The 6,433-nt window shown below is 40.8% G+C and overlaps 1 protein-coding gene across 11 annotated transcripts in view; it reads right to left on the reverse strand.

Annotated features, from left to right (window-relative positions):
* adgrb1a (adhesion G protein-coupled receptor B1a) overlaps positions 1–970 on the reverse strand; it is a 74,669-nt gene extending 73,699 nt beyond the window's left edge. For 9 of the 11 annotated variants that reach the window (XM_057339400.1, XM_057339397.1, XM_057339399.1 and 6 more), the window contains exon 1: positions 395–970. The gene's annotated coding sequence lies outside the window, so the exon portion shown is untranslated. The remainder of the gene's footprint in view (positions 1–394) is intronic. The other 2 variants (XM_057339398.1, XM_057339407.1) reach the window with 2 other exon arrangements.
* Between the last annotated feature and the right edge of the window lie 5,463 nt (positions 971–6,433).

The following is a 6,433-nucleotide window of genomic DNA, read 5'->3' on the forward strand; positions in this document are numbered from 1 at the left end:
CGGGATGTCACCTCCGCAATCCGGTACCTTGGACAGCGAAACTGTCCAGACAAAACCAACGCACGCAGCGGAGTGTTTAAATACCTTAAAACAAACAAATCGTGGAATTCTAACACTTACAATTTTGTAAAAGACAGAGACGTCTCACTACAGTTTGTTAAGAAAATAACCTTTAGCCTCCACTCAACAACACCGTAAAACGAAATATATTAAAAGTTCATTGAGATCAATGACGAGTATTATACGCTGGGATCTATAACACCTACTGCGTGTTTGGTCATATGTGCTGTTTAAGCAAACGCATTTAATTAAATTGGCCTGTCAAACGGAGCTGGAAATACACATGTAAATTATGGGCTTTAATCAGGTTATATCAATCATAATGATTGGTTACCTTCAAAAAGTTGTCATGTCCCATCTGTTTCCCAGCGCGAAAAAACCTTCTCAAAATGCCCACGACTATTCCTCCAACTTCTTCAGAATAAGTTGTGTGCATTCATTCTTTCAACAGGCAATATCTGCTGAAACGATGACACAAAGAAGGTCTGTTTTCTCCAGTGGCAGAGAGATTCTCCTGAGACCGAGTAAAGAAACAAGCATCCATAAATTCACAGCAGATCCTCTTAATGTGTATTTCGGTTCTGTCACTTCTGAGTGTTGCACTGTTTCCCAAATGTATTATTTAATCCAGACCTTTAAAGCCAATAAATCGTATGGGTCCTTTCGTTGTCCAGATAAGAAGTCCTCAGGTGGTGTGAAAGCTCCAGGGAGGTGTATGTCTCAGGCTCGGTTGGTTTCTCGGTGTGTGTCGGGGATGTGGGAATTTTCCTGTGGGTTCTGGGGCTGTCCTCGCCCGCTCTGTCCACACAAACTGGATTCAGTGTTTGAAAGCAGTGAGTTGGGCACTAAAGCATATATCCAGCAGCCCCCCCTTGTGGAGCAACAGCACTGCGTGGTCACACCAGAATGGAGGAGACGCAACGACGAGAAAGTGAAAACGAAGCGCAGACAGAGAGCGACAGAGAGAGAGAGAGAGAGAGAGAGAGAGAGAGAGAGAGAGAGAGAGAGAGAGGCAGTTGTTTAAACATATCTGTATGTGCGTACATAGACAAACACACGTCAAATGGCTACTATAACGTTAAAGAAAGGTTGGTTTATAAAAATAGTTGTTTTTGTTATAATAATGAATAATAATATGATTCAATTTGAACATTTTGAGAGGAAAGAAAAAGCAGCTCTATGTCAAAGAAAAACGTGACACGCGGCATTACGCAAATTAAATTTGAGTTCAAATTGCGCATAGATATTTGGCGGCAAACTATCGGAGGGGCGCCTGGAAAACGCGCTTCGGCTTCCCGCGGCTCCTCCAGCGTTTGGCTCGTGGGCGGCCACCTGCTCAGTGCGCGCGCTGACTCTGGGTTCTCCAGCTCGAGGGCGGGGAGTGGGAGGCTTCTGATGTTAAATCTGCTTCTTATGTAAACGACAAAAATCCGTCAGAAGTGGAGAGAGCAACATTACGCAAAAACCCATAACGTACGTGTCGTCATGTCGCCAGACGCCGCGTTCTTGTGCGCAAAGCACGCACATGATCCTGCCTGAACAACACACCACCCGTGCACGTAAGCAAATAGGGAGATGAGAACTTTTTTGAAATCGCGTTTGTTTTTAATCACACCTACCCAACATTTAGATGTTTCTCGCGTTTTTGGATACAAGAGGATAAAAACAAGTAAAATATCTAAAAAGACTGAAGTCTTTTGAATTGCACAATCTGATGTCAGGCACAAATGTGTTGTTTTGATGTTCAAATAACACTTCTTATTCAAGTTTTGCCCTTGGCTGCAACATCACAGCCGGAGAAAACCCACTGATGTGAGAAAAAAGCTTGCATGAACATGTACTGTATGTTAAACCGGGGTCTGTAAGGAAAGGGTCTACTCAAAGTGTCTTTACACAGCAGTTAAAACATCTCCAAGATAAATTAGAATATTCAGTTAGGCTTATAGTAGTACCATTAATATTTAAAATCAAATAAATGCATAAAAAGTGCGGTAGAGAGCTTTACACTGCAAGGCAAAACAAAATGTATATGCAATATGACTTTTGTTTTTAATGTGCCACAGAGGCCCCATAAACATATCATTTAGTACATTTATGCATGGCATTAATTCCCAGTATCTGTAGGTGGCACAGAGCTGTCAGAGCTGTCTTAACTCAGCAGTGTGATACTTATGGTTAAAGCTGTTTTTTTGGATGGTCGTACGTAAAGGAGGTAGCTATTGCCGGCCCTTTCATTAAATTCTGGGCCTATATACACCATCCACTTAAATATGTTCTCAGCCACTCACGTCCAGAAAGTAGGGAAATTAAACGGAGGCAAACGCTGGAAACCTATACCGTAGCCTACATTTTCAACTGGTTACCTGCATTACCAACTATTCGTAATGATTTATTCACTGGTAATAAACATGCATTTAAAATATCTGACCACACGGCAGAGCTGCAAATATAAAATTTCACCCAAGCAGAGAGGCTACAGTTTAGTTTTACTCTAACGCCTTCAGCGTGTAGACAAAAAAAACGAGATCTAGGAATGCATGAGAGATGCTAAAAATAAAACCTGAACAATAAAGCCTGTATCTTCTCATCAACAGTTATTGTTCAGCCGTTTATTTAGGCACAGTTCTAAATAGAGAAAATATATACATACATGGTTTCACCTCTGAAACTTATATTAAGTTTGGTGATTTCGTGCAAGGATTCTAATAATATCATGGTGCCTACAATAACATATTGCGCATCTACAGAACAGAGGAAGTGTCATATTAGTTCTAGTTGCCCGGTGTGGGCAGACATGAAGGTTATTATTACTATTTTTACCAGTGAAGATAAAGATGAAATCTTCACTGAAACGTCACCGGTGAGTTGGTTTTGATTGGGTTTGGGGGGCTCACACTGAAGGGTAAACATTAGTAGATTAGCTCAGGTAAGAGACCACCGCATTGGAAAACAGAAATGTGTTTTAAATCTTATTTCTATGAACTGAATGCAGGAAGTCAGGCAGCGGGAAGCGTTTTGGTTGTGCTCCAGCGGGGAAATCACAGACGAGAAAGGGGTGAGTGCAATAATCTAGTGGAGAGATAACTACAGCCTGCATGAGATAGGAATGTTGAAATCCATCAATCCATCTGTCTGTTTTTTGCCACATCTAATGCAATGATACTCATGCGTTTATGTGACTTAACACATCTACGTAAATGGTGACTAACACATCTTTCCTGTAGCTCAGTGGTTAAGAGCATAACGCCAAGGTCAATAATGCAATGTAAGTCGTAAAAGTAAATGTAAATGTTTGGAGGTACTGTAAATTTCAAGACCAAAGTTCAACCCAAAACGTGCCTACATGTTATTTGTATGTTATATAAGGCCTATTACTACCTTCACATTGTCCATGCCACAGTCACAGATTACGGCAAGCTACCTATGAACCGTACTGAAAATGCCTTACTTATGGAGTATATAATTCTATTTGCTGACTTGTTTGTTTTACACCCAAGGTGTTTGTTTTTCCTAATCTTTTTTCCACGGGAGTGGCTCACTGTTCTATCCAAGCGCCTCGTCTTACTGGAATATGGGGGAGGTTTGGACGTGCGAACGCACAGCGCTGTGCGACTGTGGGACGCGTTTCTGCTGAGAGGATGGGGGGTGAAAATGTGTCAGTTATACAGTCTCAGATGAGTAATGCAACCATCTGCCTCTGCTTGTGTATGTTTGCATGCACAATTCATATATGGACCCTCAGACACCTGCTCACACACACACACAAACATATTGTTATTGGCTTGCCATTAAAGTTGAAGAAACGGCAAAGATCTCCCATTTAATGTAGCTCTAAAGCAAAACAAAGCTCTTTCTGAGTCCAAGGTGTTATGGAGGGGTCAGATGAAAGTCGGCAAGGTGTAGCTCTTTTCCTCTTGTAAAATGTGCTGTGCTGGTCATTCAGCTGAATGTACGCTCTGCTCTGTTTGCTTCAGCATCCTTCCTTGACCGCTTTTAGCCCTAAGAGAGGGAGAGGAAAGACTCTCTGTGTTCAGATGAGTGTCAGACAGTTTGACTTCAGGCAGGGAAAGGTCACGGCCACGGAAACAGAGTAAGCATTTCATGTGCTGTTGCGAAAGCCCGGAGGTCGTTTGAATGCCCCCCGCCTCTTTCAGAGAATACACGTACATGGCTCATGCGTATCAGAGCTAAAAAACAACAACATCACATATGGACCATTTTTGCAAACCATTCCCAACACACTAGAAAACTTCAAAAGCTAGGATATTTCTAGGCTATAAAAGACAACCCAATTTCAAGAGATTTAACGGATCGGTTCATTTTGAAATGATCGTATATCTTTAAAGATCGAGTAATCCAGATGAGATGAACTTGCAGACTTTAAAACAGCAAACATATGGAGGCATTAAGTAGTTCATCCACCGTTCAGGCAGTGGTGGTGGGAGAGTGTTTGATGAGCTGTGTGTTAACAATTGTTTCCTCTCTTCGCTAAATTTGTCTTCTTTTGTTTCTCCTGTTTCTCTTTAATCCTTTTCATTGACTCGCTCTTCATGTACTTGTAGCCTTTGATGATCATAGCAGGAGACTATAAGGAACAGTTTAAAGTGAGTTTCACTTAAAACCTTTTCTTTAAAACATGCTCATTGATTCGTCCTAACAACAAGACGGAACAGAGACATTCTTTTTCATGCATAGCTATTAGCTACGTAAATGTAGAATGTTTTTTGCTCAGGTGAAACAGCAGTTGTTTCCTTTAAAGGACATTAACATTCTGTTTACTCACCATCATGTTCCAAACCCATGTAACCTTTTATCTGAGAATCAAATAAACACATGCTATGGGCAGAATGCTAGTGACTGACAGTCCATTCACCCTCATGGTATGGCAAACAAAGATCTTCAAAACGTCATCCGTGTTCTACAGAGGAAAAGCATACACGTTAGGAACAACATTAAGGTGGATAGATACCAAATTATTATTTTCATTTTATAGTAATATTGAGACACATAGTATTGCATGATGAATGTTAGAATTTCAAATGATATGATTGTCGACATGCAGTAAGACAAAAAAAAGATGTAAAAATGTGTAAAACATACCTCTGGTTTTCAAGGTTCTGCCTTGAAAAAAAATGTAATGAAAGTGAACAAATTGGTTTGGAATGAAATGAGGGTGAATGAATTTAGATCGGCGATGTCACGAACGTCAGGAAGAAGAACCCAAAATGCAGGCAGGCGTGAAGGGGTTAACAAAACAAGACTTTAATGATACAAAACAAAAAGACCCACAATGGGGTAACGATGACAGAACTAAATATAAAAACAGAAACAAAAAATACTTCCCACGAGGGGGCAAAAACAGCAGGACAAAATAACAAGAACTAAACACGACCAAACGTCAAAACACAAGGCTAGACTGGATGAGAAAAGGAGCACAAGCACAAAGGTACAAGCTCATGTACATGCACAATCCACGAGCACAGGAACAGAAACATGAGGGCATTTTAAAGGCAAGACAAATGAGAGATAATGACACAGGGCAAGTGGGAAACATTAGACACGGCAGGGAAGCAATACATGAAACGAGAGGGGCGGGGCCAATGACAAGACACGAGAAAACACATGGAGTGTCAAAAGATAAACACCCCATGGTTTTCTCACACAAAACCAAAGGCTTTGTCATGACTCTGCCACAGGACCAAGAAAAACATGACTAAGTGAGACAGAGCCATGACAGGTGAACTATTTCTTTAAGACAAACTCTCCCAAAGAGATCTATTGTTTGATTTTTCTATACATTTTAATTAACTATAAACCGGATGACTTCCATCCGGTTTATCAGTGTCTCTCATTATCTCTCCAGGAGGGATTTTCTCGCCTGTTCTATCCTATTCTTGGTTCTCAGTGAGTGATGCAGCGAGATGCTATGGAACCCTCCCACACCTTTAATGAACATCAGATCTTAAACAGTCTCTGTCAGCCAGAACAAATTCACATGACACTGCTGTTTTACCTTCTCTTAAAAATGAACCCAAAGGCTTTAACACCTCTGACACTTCCCATCACACAGAAAAGCTTTTCCAAATCTATTTATTTCCTGCATGCAGATCTGCTATAACTCTCTGTGGAAGATCATTTGACTCTGACTCACGCTTTTGGGTTATGGAATCAGACATTTTATCAAATGAGGAGCTAGCCTGAAATTCACAAAGCTTTTAATGAAAATGTATCTGTTCATTGAGAAACATTGAGTTGAGATGGTGTTGAATGAATTTGTGTATCAAACAAATCCTGCTTTAATGCAGCGGTCCAAAGGGAAATGAAGCAGGCAGTTGTCCACAGGCGCTGATGAGAAATGAAGATCAATTTAGAG

Source organism: Triplophysa rosa, linkage group LG8 (assembly GCF_024868665.1).
Source record: "Triplophysa rosa linkage group LG8, Trosa_1v2, whole genome shotgun sequence".
Taxonomy (NCBI): Eukaryota; Metazoa; Chordata; class Actinopteri; order Cypriniformes; family Nemacheilidae; genus Triplophysa; species Triplophysa rosa.